General features: G+C 46.1%; 1 protein-coding gene across 2 annotated transcripts in view; it reads left to right on the top strand.

Annotated features, from left to right (window-relative positions):
• The first annotated feature begins 55 nt into the window (after positions 1-55).
• The window catches only part of ZBTB41 (zinc finger and BTB domain containing 41), a 744,921-nt gene continuing 726,205 nt past the window's right edge, over positions 56-18,771 (top strand). Inside the window, exon 1 of one of the 2 annotated variants that reach the window (XM_069641521.1) lies at positions 56-129. The gene's annotated coding sequence lies outside the window, so the exon portion shown is untranslated. The remainder of the gene's footprint in view (positions 130-18,771) is intronic. The other variant, XM_069641522.1, reaches the window with a different exon arrangement.

Genomic DNA, 18,771 nt, shown 5'->3' on the forward strand with positions numbered 1-18,771 from the left:
CAAACTTTTAAACAAACACAATGCTTGCGGGTCTCATAGTGACTTTAAAGAGTTGTTTCAATAGATAATGAAAGCAACATAAGGCCTCCCTTTACCAAAAGCTCCTTTTCAGTTTCCAGGCAGTATCAGGTGAGAGTATGTGTTCCACCTCATGTAATTAATTTTATATGCATTTTTTTTGTGTCTATCAACACCGTTAATTTTCAGCCCTTTGCTGTTATATTGGTAAGAGGAGCCCTTTTGCAACCTCTGGAAATGCACGTTTAAGTAAGAGGTTGAAGCTGTAATTCGTTGTATTGTACTCATCACATGTTTACATTAAAAATTGTAAGTACGTGACTTTCTAAACATCTGATTATGAAAGTACACAGGGCGGCCTGTTGTTGGAATTGTAGAGACATTAGTTGCTCATTTGCGGTACAGTTCAGGCTCTGGAATGCTCGCAGACGCAGTAACTGCTGCGCAGCTACTACACAGACTAATGCAAGTGACTACATATCTATAAATAATAATACCGGCGCCGTCTAATAATGGCAGACTTGCTACTGTCTCCGTGCAGTGCCTACTCTGAGCGTAAAGATTCTCCAAGGCTAATGGCTGCAGATCCTGTACTTTCGTTGGGTCTAATGATCCTTCTGTGGATAATAACTGCAGGCCCAGTGTCTGTTCTAGGTCTAATGGCCGCAGACACAGAAACAACACCCCTGTGAATATCAGCAGACACTACCTTCTCTAGCGCTAATGGTAGAGGCTGGCTGGAACTAATGATTGAAGACACAATATCTGCTCTGGAGCTAATGACTCCCGATATCAGCTACATGTGACAATACCTGCCCTGGGGCAAATAATTACAGACACAGTACCCAGGGCAGTATCAAGCATTGCAAGGGGGGAGGAGGGGGCGAGCTACGAAAAAAGTCCTGATACTTTGCTCCCAAATGAGTGCGCAATACCATATGGTCTCATTCGCACCCACAAACAGCCCACCCCTGCCCCAATTTTTTTTCCAAGTGGCAAATAACTGTAGTGCAAAATACCTAAATTGCACTATTGTTATATATGGAGCAACTCTATAGCCAGGCTGTTTTAAAATAACAGGTTGATATATTAACACACAAGCTTTGAAGTGAATCACAGAGCTGCAGATATGACACAGTGTGATTACATGATCTGCCCAGGATCACACATTTTGGTTAAATGGTGAAACTGCGATGTGGACAATTTAAGCAACTGAGCACATATTCACAGGTTTAGTTTATATAGATATTTATTAAGGTTTCACTTTGCATTTCATGTGCTTAAATAATACTTTATTTATAGCAATGCCTTGGAAGCAAAGCACATTACATAAGAAACTACTCTTTCATAATTCACTTTACCCTATATACATCATCATACAAATATGTTGAGCAATAAGAGAATGGCTTTCGTTTTATTCTCCCCATCCTGAATGCAAAGTCACAATAGCATCATGCAGATTAATTTGATCCTAACAAATATCCCTTGGGTAACGCCATAGTCATTATTGCAGCATTATGCACTCTTCTCACTGCTGATCATTCCCTCCCATGCACATTTCTAAAGGCACAGAAGTCACTGCTAGTAGTCCCCCACAATCCCATCAGTGCCTAATGGCTCACATTGAAATGATCTGTTGACACATAGCAACGTGAGAGCCCCTCTGTTGCTGCCCGGAGCTCCTTGGGACATTGTCCTGGCAGCAGGAAACCTGTCTCATTCGGAAAGGGTAAGGTGTCCTGCTTCCAGGACAATAACTGTGATGAGCAGGAATTGCTCAGCACACAATTTCCTGCCAGCGGGACACCTTTCCTGTTGGGCACCCTCATTGGGGTGCCGAACAGGAGAGGTGTCCCACTGACAAAAGTCCTAGTCAGTCTCTCAAAAGAGCCTGTGGGGGGGGGGCAGTTTGCCCACCTGGCCCCTCACTCAGTATACCACTGACTATACTGGATCTGGGGTACCGATTTCAAACACATTACCTGCCCTAGAACTAATGACGTTTGATACAGTACCTGCTAATCCGTTACATATAACAGAATACCTGCCCTGGGGCTTATAACTACAGACACAATACCTGCTCTGCGACAATGATGGCATGCACAGTGCACACACTGGGGCTAACAGTTCCATTCAGAGTATCTGCTCTGGAGCTAATGGTATTTAACACGATGCCGGCTCTTGATCAAATCCGGGGTTAAAGACTGCAGAAACAGTAAAAAAAAACACACACCCTTTCCTTCCCCTGTGTCCTTTCCCATTCCTAATTCCCCGCGGACACCTCAAACGACACTCTCTGAAATTAACGTACAGCGTAAAGAAGTGATTAGTAGGGAAAAACCATTTGAGCCACGATTTTCAAAACGTGTTTGGTGCAACTGATGGGATGCTTGTTAACTTCACTTGCGCCAAAAGGTGGTGAACCGTGCACAAAGGACTTTTACATGTGTGCATCATAGTTGTGCACACTGAGGTGCTATTTTCCTACCAAATGCACAACTGCGCAAGGCAGAGGGTGGAAATGCGGTTCTGGGCATTTTCAAGTAAATCCTGATTTTCAAAAGAGGTGCACTAGGAGAGAATAAAAATGTCCCTGTGATTATTTGGAACAGATGCAGGGGAATATAATATGTATGGGAAGGTCATGTCTGATCCTCTCATGCAATGTGTGAATGTGATGCTGGAAACGCATTGGAGGGACATGGCCTCCCTGTCCTTGTCCTCTACTCCTTTGTTCATGTGTATTTTGTGTTGGTTTCTGCACAGGAGTCCATGTGGCACTCCTGGCAGTGCATCTCTTACTCTTTTTGGTGTGGTGAACAGACCCTTAGGATACCCTTATGGCACCCATGTGTGGGGGTACAACCCTGTAACCCTAGTGTATGTTTTGGGCACCTGTGTGTGGCCCACAAAGCAGGGTATGGCTGGTGGCAGCTCAATGCTGAATTTGACAGGTGCTCTGAGTATCTTCCATTTTGGGAAAACCCAGGCCCTACCATTGGAATCAGTTGATTCCTTATAGGAGACAAAAAGGCCCATGTGGCTTACTTTCTATTGCCTGTTACATTGTTTTCCCAAAGACCTGGGAAGTCCTGACTCTGTCCCTTCCCCTGACTGGCTGTTGGGTGATAGTTCCATATATGGTATTGTGGGGGAAGTCCAGGCCAGACTGGCTGGAGCCTTCCCAGTGACTGTATGTTGTGGGTCCTTCCTTGGGGTGGGACCTGGGTGAATGGAGTGTGTGACCAATATAGATTTCATGTTATGGGTGTCTGGTTTCTGGTGTGTGACACAATGACTGAGACAGCCCTGCCTGAAACTGGTATGAATGCAGTGTGGAGTGCTGAAAGGCTGGGTGCTTGCCCCAATCCACATTCCTTGTTGCAAGTGTCTGGATGGAGAAGAATGGCCTGAATGCACTGTGAGCCTGCTGAATGCCCTGCTGCTGAGCTTGGCCCAGCAGTGTGAATGTGAGACAGAACAGTATATCTGGGGACCTCTCACTGACTAGAATCGTTCAGGAGCTGAAGTCGAAACTTGATGCTTAACCTTGAAGCCCAGCTGGAAGAGAAGAATTGCTGTTGCTTTCCTTCGCCGATCTAAAAGCTGTCGTGTCTCCAAGAACTGATCCAAGAGAGGACCTGGCTGGGAGACTTCTTCCGAAGCTACACGGGAACATCGTGCACCAGCTAACCTTCACCAAGGCTCCCTGGAAGTAAGTCCTCAAAAGGCTGCCAATCTGAGACAGGCACCGCAGAGGAATCTGAAGTGAAGCACCAGGACGTCGAGGACGTTGATGATCATCCACGTCGACAGAGGTTTGGTGGACCGCTGTAACCTCGTCGACTAGAACCGTAGTGCTCCATTTCCTAAGACAATTTGAAATCAAGGACTCCCTTGGTCTTCACCGTCGAACGCTTTGCCCCGCCGGAGAAAGTCAAGGTCACGGAGGAACCGAGGAGAATCCACTGGTGGGTTTCCCACCACCCGAAGTCCACAAAGACACTGATGAAGATACGAAAGCCAGCCGTGGTCGAGTCCCGATCGCCGACGACCCGACGCCCTTGCTGGGCCTACGTTCCTCATTGACTCTGCTTTGCGACAACAAACTCTTGTCATCGAGGTGCAACGCACTCCTCCTCTTCGCAGGACGTCCGCGACCGATCGTCGACGAGCACCGCAAGGACTGAAGCTGCTACCTCGACGACATTGTTCACCTTTTCCTCGAGGAACCTCGACGATCCGTAACTCCTGCCTTTAAAGGGAGTTCACTCAAGAAGGATCCATCGATGTTCCATCGAACTCTGCTAAACCAGATACATTGGGGTAGTAGAACGTTTTTAGAAGGGAACAAGACTCTGCTAAACAATTTATGGACTGGGCTTGTCCGTATTCTTGCCTCCATCCAGATGATCAGGGGTGATAACAAATTCCTTCAAACCCTTAAAATCAGATCATTGGATATTCTTACTAAGGCCAATTCTGATCAAGAAAAACTGATCTCAAACCCATTAAAATCTAAGGAACAGATAAAAAGATGGGATTGGATCAGAACAATTGATAAACTAAGAATGGCAAAGCGGTCTTCAAACTTCTCGATTTATGACAAACCGAGAGCTTATGTTCCCACCTATTGAAAAATTGTCCAAATCCTAGGACCGGGGTAATGTTTTACGTTTTAAACTAAATATCTTGCCATCTCTGGAAATCTTGCATATAAGAGATCCAAGTATCTACCCGAATAATATGAGAGAAATGTGATTTGAATACCAAACACACAGTTAAACATCTTTTATTGAAATGCCCCAGTACAAAGGAATTGAGGTGGGGGACACTGCAGAGATTTGTTCATGGGGGAGAATGATTGGATTCCAAAGAATTTTTGGAAAGAATTGTGTCAGGTAATGAAGTATTTTTGATAAATGAAGTTGTAAAAATTCTTAATCTTTTAAACTTGGTGGAAACCAGATCTATTTAGGAATTTCTGTTTATTTTGTATGAATGTTATTCCTGTATAGTATTCTTTCCTTTTTCTTTTCTGCTTTCGTTAGGAAGTGGGGTTACTGTAATTGATGTATGGCCATGATGTATCTTTTATGGATTTGTTACTCATTTCTTATTTAGGTTTATGTTTTTATGTATTTCTTTCCTCTTTTAAAGTTTTCTTTTTGTTTTTGACTATATCACAATAAAAAAAAAGTATACTTTATTTACAGGTTGCCCAGGTGGGGGATCCTCAAACAGAACTGTCTTGTGTAGGGACAACGTATTCTACCAATTGTTTAACCACTTGTTTCCCTCCTATGTCTGGTGTTGGTTCCATTGCTATTAGACTTGTATGTCATTGCAACTGTCAGCAGTTGGTGCATTTCAAAGGAGTCAAGAGTGAATTGTGGTACCACATATATATTGTACTTATTTATCATTTTAGTATTGCCTGAGCACAAATTGTGTTATTGTTTGTGTATATATTCTAAACCCATTTTATATAAAAGAACGGCGTTATCAGTAACATAGTGTGTGGACATTCCTTTGTGGGGGCTGGAGGACTACACTGTACTTAAGAACCAGCCCGCATCACCTCCTGAGAGCTTAAGCCTTGATTGCTCGTCCATCGCTACCACTTACAGAATCTTGGGTGGGGTGCTCTGTGATTCTACTGTGCCCTATAGAGGGCAGAAGTACAAATAACCCCCCTCCAGTCTTTACATTGGTGGCCGAGTGGGATGCTTATGGTTTTAAGAATCCATGTGTAACCTTGCCACTTAAAAAATATTCACAATTTGTGAATTTGAGGTCTAGTTGTGTACTAAGATAACTACATTACAAGCAATCAAATCTATTGCAAATGGTAAATTTACTAGGATGAGTTTAGAGGCTCTCCAGAGTGCTTGTGAAGCCACAGAGTTAGACTTTGAAGATAAGTATAGGGCTGAGCTGATAGCTGCCCTGGTGGACTACCAGACTGATTGTGAAGCTCTTGATGAAGGGGGGGAGGGGTCCAACCATTGAGGACCCTGCCCCTCGTGTTGTTATTGAATATGTTTCTGGGAGTGCCACCACTCCTGCTGTCTCTAATCCGAAACCCAGCACTGTTTCGTCAGGGGATACCTTGGTACTTGAATTATTGAGGATGAAATTGGCCTTTGAATATAAAAAGTTGGAAACTGAAGCTGAACTTAAGAAAGAGGAGTTGGCACAGCAAGTGATACTCAAGAAAAGAGACCTCGAACTTAAAGACAAGGACACCGAATGTCAGCGAATGCAGCTAGAGTGTAGACTTCAGCCAAACCAGTTGAGTGTCGGGTCCCCTGCCACCAAGTTCATGAAAGATTTGGTTGGTGTATATGTGGAGGGTTCTGATATCCTCCAATGAAGTGAAGCGTTTGAAAGGGCTTGTGGAATCCATTATGTTGATAAAAGAGATTGGGCAAAGTGTTTATTAAGCAGAGTGCCTCAGACTGGCTATGACTGTATTCTGAAACTGAGTGTGGAAGAAAGGGGTCAGTATGATTTTCATGAAATCTACTTTGATTGGCAAGTTTGGCAAGACACCTACCCAATACATTAAAATGTTCAGGGAATATAAGAAAAGAGAGAATGTCTTGGATTGCCTGGGTGAGTGGTGCACATATGAACATGATGGGGTGGATTGATGGATACAAGGTGAAAACCTTTGTTGAATTGTCCCACCGTTTTGATTTTTGAACATTTTTCGGAAGCCTGTTCACCAGAGCTGCATCAGTATGTTGCTGACCAGAAATGTTAGATTCCTTTAAGCTAGCCAGGCTGGCTGACAAGTGGGTTTCCCACCGGGTGTCCCCTAAGGAACCCAGTGGGAAGTACAAGGACAAAGAAAAGGGGGCCTTTCAGAAGTCTGAGGAGTCCCAAAAGCAGTCACAATCGAGTAAATCTAAACCTTCCTCTCCTAAGACCCAAACGTCTAGTGGGGATAGGTTCTATGTGAGTGGGAGTAAGAGTAGTAGTCCTCCTGCTCTAAAGCAGGCTCCCAGTGGCTCCAGTACTGTATTTCGCATTCCTGGCACTTGTTGGGACTGTGGGGCTCTGGATCCCAAGTGTAAACTTAAGGCACTAGTCCAGGCTGTTAGCCTGACCTACCCTTACTTCATGCCTGAGGTGGAGGCCACTGTGCTCCCCTCCTCTGTAGGGCTCACATTCGGTGCTACTGCAGAGATTTCCCTAGTGTCCCTTGGAGCCTGGGACCAGTACACAGAAGTACTGGCTACAATCCCACAAAACACCCGTAGATTTTTGAGAAGTGTCCTCCTGAATGGCCAGCCTTCTACTGGTTTGAGAGACACTGGGGCAAGTATGACAGTGGTGGACAGGACCCTGCTCATGCCAGAGGACTATGTAGGTGCTCCTCTGAGAACTACCAGGTTAGCTGGTGTACCTCCCAAATTATCTCCCGTTGCCCTAGTCACCATCACGATTGCCGACAAGACAGCGAAGCTTCCCGTCCTGGTTCAGGACAATGTATCTGCTAACTTTTTTTTAGGTAATGATCTAGTGGAGTTGGGGTTGATCTCTGATGGCCTCCCCTCCGACTGCTGCTGCAGTCACTAGGTCGCAGGTTGCACCAGGTCTGACTGTGACTCAGGTACCCAACCCAAATGGGAGAACCAATGCAAGAAGGAAGATTAAGAAGGCCACCTCTGCAAAGGGGGCGCCTTCTCTTCCTGCTGCTTCAGCAGCACCCACTGGGATTCAGGCTCCGGACGGGCTGGGTCCAGTGGTAACCCTAAGACTCAGCTCCTGAGGGAGAAGAGCCAGAAGACCCTCCTGCGGGAGAGGTGCTCAACCCAGAGGACCACCTAGACCTTCAATGCTTGCTGCTGAAGGGGGGCCTTGTAGGGGTGACTTCTGTAAGGGGCAGAGAGAGTGCCACTCTCTCGAAGGACTGAGGAAACAGGCCCAGGCACAAGGTGAAGTGCCTAGGTCATTAAAGATTTATTGTGAGGGTGAGCTTCTTTGTAGTGAGCCCACTAAGCCTGAGCCTGGTGCCCTCAAGAGGTTGGTGGTACCCCAGGTTTACAGGCCCTTCCTACTGCAGTTGGCGCATGAGGTGCCCTTAGTTGGTCATCTTGGGACCAGAAGACTAAGCAGAGGCTCTCTGCACATTTCTACTGGCCCCAAATGGGAGTAGAAGGGGAATCCCACTGCAGGACCTGCTGTACTTGTCAGTTGTCTGGCAAGACTGTAGGCAGTGCCATTGCCCCACTGCAGCCATTGTCAGTGGGTGGCACACCATTTGAGAGGGTTAGCATTGACATTGTCGGTCCCCTTGACCCTCCCACTTCAGATTAACATCGGTTCATCTTGGTCTTGGTTGATCATACCACTAGGTACCCTGAAACTATACTCCTTCGGACCATTACAGTCAAGGTGGTTGCCAGGGCTCTCCTGGGCATTTTCACAAGAGTGGGATTCCCTAAAGAGGTGGTCTCTGACAGAGGATCCAACTCCATGGTCTGGTTTAGAGATTTAATAAAACCCTCAAGGGCATGCTGGGTTCTTTGGAAGCGTTCCTAAGGAGGAAATGGGATCTCCTCCTGCCATGCCTGCTGTTTGCTTACAGAGAAGTACCTCAAAAGGGTGTTTGTTTGAGTTGCTCTTTGGACATCCCGTAAGGGGGCCCCTTGCCTCGATCAGAGAAGGTTTGGAAGCCACCCCTCCAGGTCCTGCCAAGCAAGTGGGGGACTATGTGTTTGGCCTCAGACGGCAGATGACACAGATGATGGGCCAGGCGACAGCGAACCTTAAGGCAAGCCAGGAATTGAACAAAAACTGGCATGACCTTAAAGCATCACACGTGGATTGGACTCTAGGACAGGAGATCCTTGTGATGGAGCCTACCAAGCCTCGAGCTTTGGCAGATAAGTGGATTGGACCCTTCAGGATAATCTCCAAGATGGGCTAAGTCAATTATCTGGTTGACATGGGAGTCCCTGGGGTAGCCCCTCAGGTATTGCACGTCAACAGACTCAAGCCTTTCCATAGCGAGCAGAAGTCTCATTTCTCTTGCTAACTTCAGAGCAAGTAGAGGATGAGTGTTCCTCTTCCTGATTTGCTGCATAGCAACCCTCCGGATGGCTCAGTGGAGGGAGTGCATCTCTCTCCAGATCTGGCAGCATAGGGCCTGTAGGGCTTTGCTCTGTCAATATGCCCCTCGGTTCTCACTGACGCCAGGCCTCACCTTGTGGTGCAGGCATGAAATTGACACTGGTGACAGTGTACCTGTCAAAAGCGGGTGCTATCGGATGTCACACTGTGAAGAACCACATCCAGGCTGAGGTCGCCAAGATGTTGGATCTGGGTGTTATTGAACCCTCACTCAGTCCCTGGCCCAGTCCAGTGGTCCTTGTCCCTAAAGCAAGTTTCTAGGCAGTTACCAAGGATTGGCGGTTTTGTGTGGACTACAGAGGAGTCAATGGCGTCACCAAAACTGACATGTACCCATTGCCCAGGGCTGACGAGCTCGTGGACACCATAGGTGCTGCCAAATTTGTGAGCGCCTTTGAGCTTACTCAGGCTATTGGCAAATAGCTCTGACGGACCATGCCATGGAAAAGACTGCATTCTCAACACCTGAGGGACTTGGAAAGGGCTAACCACACTACCAATGACACCAAGTGCCAGATAGCTCAGGGGAAAGTCACTTATCTTGGTCATGAGGTAGCAAGGGAATGTTGAGTCAAAGAGTGGGTGGCAGAGCCATGGTGGGCATGTTTTCTTATAGTATAATTACTGGCATTATGCGCAAGGCAAACATGAATACTGTTTGAATGAATATATGTGAATACTGGCATATATTGGTGCAGTCAACATGGAAATGTATTGATTGTGGGATTCTGGTTTTGACTGGGATGGCAAAGGATTCTCACCCAGGGGGTGCATGCTATGTTTAGGCCTCTGCCTTCCACTTTGGCCCAACATAGTCTCAAGCTTTACCCTTGCACATTGGGGATCATTCAGCACAAGTGCAACTAAGCCAAGGCTGAATGGCAATCAGTGTTAGTCCGCAAATCATCCTACAAACTCTGATGCTCTGAAGTAATCAGTAAGTCATCCCCAAATAATCAAGAACAAACCTGTTTCATGGCCACGCTCTTGAAGTAATCAGCAGGTCATTCCAGAATCATCCCCAAATCATCAGGGACAAATGTGCAATCTTGTGAAATGATCAGCAACTCATCCTAAAATCAGCAGGAACAAAGAGTTTTCTAATATAGGGATGATGTTAGCATAACCATTAAGTCATCCTAAGCTCAGCCCCAAATCATCACCCTCCATTCTGAGACAATTGCTGGTGACTTTAACAGCGTGATGACATCTGATGATGTGGGAATGACTTCTGGTGTAATTCGATGATTATCGGATGACTCCAGGATGGTCTCTAAAGTCATCCTTTTAGACCAGATTTGTGTGTTTTAGAGGCGGTCAGTGCTGCTGTACATTGTGGCGAGTGGCTACTGCTGAGGCTCTGGCTCTCTGTTGCTAGACTGTACAGATATTTGTTTTCTGTGGATGTAGTATATTGCCTAGAAGGATCAGCTGGAAGAGAATGTGCAAGAGGAGGCATTTGAAAGTGGGTTCTATTGAGGAGTATGGTTCCTCTGTTCACCCCTACAGGACAAAGCAGCAAAAGGGGGATATGGGGGGTATCTTTGCTTCTGAGAAAAGGGTGTAGCAGATTGCAAACTTATTCTGGTGGAAGGAAGAGTAAAAAACGACTGCCTCATCGCCACTGTGCAGTTCATCAGAGTCTAACTCTTCCTGTGGCTCTGGTTTATTGAATGAGGACCAGTGGTGGAAATGGAACAAATGTGGTGGGGGATCCCACAAGGGCCAGCGTGGGGGAGGAGTTAGGGGGGCGGTGCCAGAGGGGGCGTGGTCTAGAGGGGCCGAGGCTGGTAGTGGACATCCGATCAAATGAATACTTTAAAAAAAAGAAAGAAAATAAAAAGCGCCCACAACAGCAGCAGTGCCTTTTTACCGCCGGCTTTTGCCAGTGCCAAAGCTGGCAGTAAAGGGCAATGCTGCCGTCGCTGGCGCATTTTTTTTTCTTTCTTTTTTTTTTTTTTTTAAAGTATACCAGCACGGTTCATGGGCTTGGGTGGCTGACTCTGGCCGGATCCTGAGATCGGCTACACATCTGGTGCTGGATCTCGGATCCGCCGAGAGCCGGCCCAATGACCAGCACTAATGAGGACAGTGATCCCAGGGGCAAGTATCTGTACAATAGCTCCTGGAGTGGGTGCGTGTTGCCTCTGGTATGGGTTTTCTTGTACAGAAGATGACTTAGACATAGAGGGACCCAAAGGACAGTTTAACAAGAATCCTAAACTGGGTCTGTCCCTCATTCAGTCATCAAGGACACGATTCTGTTTGAGTGGATGGCCCTGGAGCAGAGTGCCTTTTTTTGTCCAAGGTGTAGCTAATGAACGATAAGGAGTTACCTATGTCTGAATCTGTGGAGGTCGACCCTATTTTCACTAGTTCAGTGGGGAGGTTACCCATGGCAGCAGAGGAAGCAGCCATTAGATTCAGTGGACTGATAGAAAGATGCAGCTATCAAAAAATCCCATGCTGGCACCCATTTGGCTTTATGTGCTAAAACATGGGACATGAGGCAGCGTGTGAAGTTCTTGTCTGACCTGACCTTTAATGGGGGGCGGGCTGCATACTTGGCTATGGCCGCTACAGTATTGGGCAGGCGATATCTGTATCTTAGGGACTGGCATGCTGGGGGCAGGAGGCGTTGCAGAAGGCCTCAGCTCTAAAGTTTCTGTTGGCGGTAACCTTTTGGAGAAAGTACATTGACTCTTTAAGGTGGGCAAGTGCATGCTCTGTAGAAAATTCAAAGTTTCCTAAAGGTACAGGAGCTCAACTTAACATTACATTCCTGTCAAATGCCCTCTCCTGCTCTTCGAAACTACGGGGCAGGTAGAGGGCATATTACAATCCTTCCAAGTTCCATTGTCCTCAGGAAGTACAGACGTCCTGACTGTCGACAGAGGGCCCAGCTGTGGATTCGCATTAGCGAATGGGAATGCTTGTCATCCGATCCTTGGGCCAATCTGGTGGTGTGGCTAGGATACGAACTGGTCCCTCCCCTCAGTATGCGGTTATCATAGCTCTGTGGTTCAAATTGGCTCTTTTTCTCGCATTTTGCATTTCTTCACAAGCGTGCAATCTGGTGAAGGTCCGGGGACCAGCTGTATAAGGAGTTCTACTCCATTATTTTTAATTTAATTAATTCATATTTTGGTATGTACCAGAGACCAGTCGCTTAAGAGTGGAACAAGGATTTGTACCTGTGATGCTTTGCGTTATCTTGCGTTATCTTGCTTAAAGATGGATGCATTGCCCCTGAGCTATCCTCCCGCCCCATTTTTTAGTCCCCAAGGTGTCTGTCAATTTCCGGTTGGTGCTGTTATTAAAAAAATAATAATAATAATTTAAAAAAATCATCAACCGGTGTGTGGGCAAATATAGATTTAAGATGACGATCCGGCCGAAGGTAATTTCGATTCGTCAGAAGAGGGTACTTCTGGCCTCCATGACCTTCTGGACGCGTACTGTCCTGTCCTATTAAGGAAGATCCCTTCACTATTTCCTGAGGTCTGCAGTGGGGAAGCTCCACTACCTGGTGGGTGTTCAGGTATTTTCCTACATAGACGACTGGCTTCGTAACTCCCTCCCTGGCCCCCCCAAAAGGGCTCAGTTAGAGGAGCACATCTACTCTACATGCTCTCTCTCTTCACTGTCCTGGTTTTCCCCATCGACTCGGGGAAGTCCAACCTCTCGCCTTCTCAGGGTCTGACATTGTTGGTGCCAACTTTAGTACGAAGATTGGTGAGGAACTGCTTTCATTGACTGTGTGACATGGACAAGCCAAGGGATGAAACATTGTTTGTACAGTAATTTTTAGTTTTGGCTATTAGGTGGTGATTCAGTGCCACATGTAAGCTGAAACTATTGCATTGAGGTACATTTATTAGGGAGATGGCATGTGAGGAGGGACACACATCTTGAAGGTGTTGTGTGTGTGTGTGTGTTTTTTTTACCCACCCATTGACTGCCTATGGCCATACTAATTTCTATGGCCATTTCAGCTCAGTACCTGCCCCTCTCAAAACACATCTTCTGTGGGATCTCTTCGAACTATCTTTATCAAACATTGGCTTGCCAGTTTTGTTTCTATACTGTCTGCTGATAGTTAATGGCTTACTAGCAGCTGTAAAATGTTCTTCTGTTGTATTAGCACCCGGGGCGGGGAGCGACCAAGCAGGTTGGTCGGATCACAGGTTGAATCCCCCCTCCAGACTCACCTTATTCTATTGGCGGGCAACCACTGCCGCCGCTCCAACCTCCGTCCTGGGTGGAAACGGAAGAGGAGTATTTTGTTTGAATAAATGGGATGCAGAGAGGCATCCCGTTCATTCAAAAAAATACATTGCTATCAGCACCAGGGGTTTCCGGATTGGAAACCTGGGGTGCTAATGGCAATAACATTGGTGTTATTGCCATAATGCAATGTCTTAATCAAGTGTGCCTGCAGATTTTATCTGATTTTCTTATGCCACTCGCTCCTGATATGGGGCAGCATGGGAGCTGTAAAGTTATGTGATTCTATTTGACTATTTTATATAAGGAAGATTCCCAACCTTAAAATGTGCTGATCCAGACATGTTTTCTGTGTGCAAGCACATGTTTTGATTTGTTACTAGCTTTAAACTAGCGGTGCTCATTGCACACCATCTTTACATTTTATTGAGTGAATGTATTCTTTACATCTAACCATTTACTAAATGTCCATCACTTTGTTTATCAGTAAATAAGCTGTATCCAATGAAATATTGCAATGTCAAATTCACGCATAACCTTTGTTGCTTCAGTATCTTTGGTAATTATCGGTCCACATATTTTGTGGATGATGCGGGAAGAAAAGCCAAGATATTGATTTCCAAAAGGGAATAATTAATTAATAACCAGTGTTACTGTGCTGAACGGGACCATCATGTTGTACCATCATGTTGGTGCTTTGAAAATGTCTCAAGCCAAAATGTTTGGCTTTGCCAATGCTTGTTGCTCATTCTTGCCACCAATGCCAGCGGTACGGAATTGGGAGCTACTCTGTTCATGCATCATGCAGAGTGGACTCTGCAGGAATTCCCCAATTGGAGAGAATTGGTCTGCAAATGTAGAGCACTTATTGTGTTTTCGAGCTCGGCAATGCTGCTCATTATTTATCAGGACAGACAACGGGGATCAAAATAAGGATTTGATTAGTATTCGCATGAGCTAAAAGCAGCTCCTGGATTTCGGGCATCACCTAGTAAGCAGGAGCTACATCTGGGGAACAAGGAGCTATCGTACAGGATGACACATTTCACTTTATTAGGAAATGCAAACTATAACTTTTTGTCCATCATTTAGGACCCATTGTACTTTAAACGTGTTCTAGATGTGTCCTAATGCTTCTTTTTATATACATTCCCAACATACAGCGTTAATTTCATATGGGTGAGTTTGTATGGTGCCGGTTGGCCTGGGGAGCAAATGTAGCTCCTGGTAACTGTTGGTGCCAAGACAACCAGGATTCCATAGACTATATCTAGGAGCTAAAAAGCTTAAAGCAATTCCGAAGCCTGGACAATCCACAGTGTGGCCAATGCCAGCAGGCAAGAAGGAACCAAATTGAAGTACCTGGACATGTTGTACATCTTCGTTAGGAATGGACTGAGACAAATCTGGAGTCCTTTGTAGTAGTGAACGTCAATGATGAGGACAACTGCATTGCAGGAAGCTCAGTTCAGTGTTCCTTTCTCCCCGAGAGATGTCTGTTTGACTGCAGTTCATCCAGGTGCTTGGTACAAAGTTTTGTTATAGATTCCACAACCTCTTTTCCAATTCCGAGAATGCTCAGCTGCCTCCACGAGCCAAGGCAGGGGGGGATTCTGGGGATGAAGGCAGTGTCAGTGGTGTGGTGGAATTGTCTCCTTTACGCATCTACTTTGATTCAGCTAGGACAGGAAGTAATAAGCAAACACGTAGACGGCAGGTAAGACGTGTTCGGATGATGCCCTTTTGGCCTAGCAGATCTTGGCTTTCCCTCTTGGTAAAGGTAGCAGTGGCACCAGTGTGGATTCCGGGGATGTGACTGTCTCCCCTTAGGTCAGCAGGGAGGGGTCTGGCAATGTCACTGGTTTAATGAACTGCCTGGAAGTTTAGAGCATAGGGCTGCAGAGGTTAGGGCTCACTCGATACAGCAGTCCAGGAGGCCTGCCAGCCATGATGAGCATCAATCATTTTATCACCTGGTGGTATAGGTGCTGAGCTGTGATATTCCAGCCGTGCTGCAGTTCTTGTTGTTTGGCTTCAGTAAGGGCGTGGCTGTCTTTTTACTTTAAGGGCACAGTAGTCTGTAAAAGCGCTCAGGGAAACGTGGTGGAGCACATCTGAGGGTTCTCTCCTACAGAGGTTTTCGCTCTGTGGGCCAGTGGATCATTCAGGAGCTTGTCTTAGGATCTTCAACCGGTTCCCCCGTTTGAACCGGTAGAGGGCCTTGACCATGAAATATCTGGTGCTGAATAATGTGTTTTTGTTGGTATCATGTAAGCAGTGTTCAAGAGAAGATGTTGCGGTGTGAGTATTTTACTCCCTATTTTTAAACTTTGAGAGTAAATGCAATTTGCTTCACAGAGAGTAAAACGTGTGACATCCAGCTGTTAGGGAGAATGATCTGTTTAGGCTGAATTTCCTAACTTAGTGAGTCCCCCAGCAGCTTTGCTGGATTTTTGGGGTTTATTTTTTCCTCCTGCCAAGAGTGAGACTCTTTTACCCTCACTCTTGGACATGATTTGAGTGTGTTTCTTTGAATCTAGAATTGTTTAATGGGCTATGGGGTCTTTTACTCCATAGGGCTTCATGTGTTTTTGTGATGTGTGTTACACAGCACCCTCAGTGCAGTGACACAGGGGTGTCATAGTGACCCCCCAGTATAGACTCCATACCCTGGGACTGACTACTGTCTCCCAGGGCATTTAAAGTCACCATTGACTTTACTAGTCTTAAATTCTGAACGGAACCAGTACAAACCATCATATTGTGGACGTACTGGCTGGGGCAATTCGATTGCCCCATGGTCTGTTAGTAGAGGGGGCACGTCTCCGTCCCCCCTGATCGAGTTTTGGCTGGTGGCAGTGGATACTACTTTTTATATTCAACCGCAAATATTTTCCTATGGGATTTCCCATTGTTTTAGGCTACTATCTTTATTTAATTATTTATGGTAGCCTTGAACATATCGCCGGTTTATTTAATTAATATTAATTCTCCGGTTGGTCTTTTTTGCCAAAATTTGATTCTAAAATGGCGTTTGTGTTCTCATCTGTGACTCCAACCCAAGTCGAGCCATTTGTTCCATTTTTTGGCGGGCTTCTCCACAGAAGCCCTCCAAAGTGGTGCCACTCTGTCTGGGGTACTTAGGAGGGGTGGAGGGGGATTTAGGCACCCTGGACTGAGTTGCCTAGGCAACTCAAGTCGCACTCCGTCCTGATTGGCCCAAGTGGTGAGCCGGCCGGCTCACCACTTAGCATGTTTGAGTGACAGCTAGGCTGAGTGAATGGAGGTTTTCTGCATAAAAGCAGGGCTTTGGGGACTGGAACTTCAGAAGTCGCCACAGGACCTAAGAATCCGATGAGGGAGAAGCTGAGCTGACCTGCCACGACACCACCACCACCGGTGGAGCCCTGCTGGACCGTCTCACCACTTTTTCCCAACGACAGAGGAGATCTCCCGCTGGAGAGTCTTCTTCCTTTGACTGGTGGGGATAACCAGTTTCACCGTCTTTTCACCTTCCCGAAGTACCTCGTGGTCGCCTTGCCTGTGCCAAGCACCCCGGCAACTGGGATACCACGTTTTACCACGACCGCAAAACAAAGGTACCACCTTTAACTGGAAAGCTCTGCGGCTGGTTTCTGCCCTGGTAGTGCAACGACCTTAATCTTTCCTCCAAGTCGAGATCTTCTCTTCCCCTGGACGACGACGCAACTTGCACCCACTACCAGGAAAAACTGCCACCGCTGGAGGATCCTTCCCACTTAAGGTACCGTGTCCCGCCTGGCTTCCCTTGCTACCGATTGTACGGGGTAGATTTAGCCCCCGGCTTTCGAACCTGGGTTAGCCTGCGACACCCTGGCTAAACTTTCCTGAGCCTCTCTAAACTCTTTTTGAATCCTCTGCAAGACTTTCTAAGCCTAGTGTAACTGTGTGATCTTGGGCGCATTTGTGCTCTGCTCTCTCTAAGAGGGGGCCCAGCCTTTGGACTTTGGCTCACCAGTGACTTTTGCTCTTCTGCCTTGCTAACAGTGTTCCTGAATCTTAGAGTGGTGTACCTTTCCATATTCTGTCTTTTTCCCTCCCTTTCTCACAAACGTATTGGAGTGCCATCTAGTTAAGCGCTCACCTCTGTATGAAAATAAGTGGTGTTTTACAGTGACTTATCTGATAAGGAAGAAGGGATGTATATATTATAATAGTAACTATGTTTAGAATATTTTACAATAAGAGTGCTGGAGTGTTTTCAACAGTGTGTTTGTTTTTAAATAAATAATTATATACTTTGATACCAAAGCTCTGGTCAGTGTTTGCTTGTACTGTTGTATCTGAGTGCCTATTGTGTACACTTTGCATACTGCCTAACTCTTCTTGAGGGAAGTCTGACTGCTCAGCCACAGCTACCAGGTAAATCTGGGTGGTACAGACTGCTACCAAGTGGGTTTACTGCCAACACCTGTAGTCTTAAATCTTTTGCAGTGGTCCCTAAGGGAACTGCACAGGTTTCTGCCTAACGCCAGCCGACGCATGTAAAAAGTTAACTGTATGGAAATCATTATCATGGTCTGCATTATGACAGAAAAGCAGGTTTCTCTCACAATTAACAGATAAAGCACTGTATGCAATAGAACAAACACCCTCTCATAAATGGAACCGATGAGCACTACCACTCTGAGCTTCCCTTGCATGCCAAGATTAGGTATAACAGCAGCATAATAGGTTTAACGCTTCGCTCACACAACAGGCCAGCCTGAGTGGGAGTTGTTCAGCCTTCGCTCACACAAAGAGAAAAGTTGGTCAGGGCAACATCGATGCACGCGTTCATCATATAGAATAGGTGACGTGGATCAGTGCAAGGTTAAAAGATTCCCACACAGAGAACACATAAGGAATGGTTCTCTGCAGTAAAAGCTCACCTCACGTAGAAAAGGTGCAACATAGGCTTCAGGAGTGCACACTCACCACCTAATATACAAGATATGCAACGACTGCAGTAGATTATTGTTTCCGAACATGGAACAAGAATGTCATGGGTCTCAACAGTACAAGATTATCACAGAAAAGTAATCGGTCGCAGCAGTAGAAGTACCAGTCGCATAGAGAAGGAACTGCATGAGATGGAGCAGTGCACGCACCCCCACATGGCACAAGTACACGAAGAGCTTCACCAATCCAAGCTACACTAGCATAGAACGGGAACAGTATAGGCCTCAGCGGTCCAAATTCCCATCCCAGAGGACATGCCCAGCAGGGGCTAAGCAATCATAGACCGAATTAATATAGCATTGAAGTTCAAATACATAGGTTAACTCTGTTTCTGGAATCAGAAAGTCTCCAAGTAGTAAGTATTTAGTAAACCGTAATTAGAAGGAATTCAACCTTGGAACA

This window comes from Ambystoma mexicanum, chromosome 1q (genome assembly GCF_040938575.1).
Source record: "Ambystoma mexicanum isolate Mex_15411 chromosome 1q, UKY_AmexF1_1, whole genome shotgun sequence".
In the NCBI taxonomy this organism is placed as follows: Eukaryota; Metazoa; Chordata; class Amphibia; order Caudata; family Ambystomatidae; genus Ambystoma; species Ambystoma mexicanum.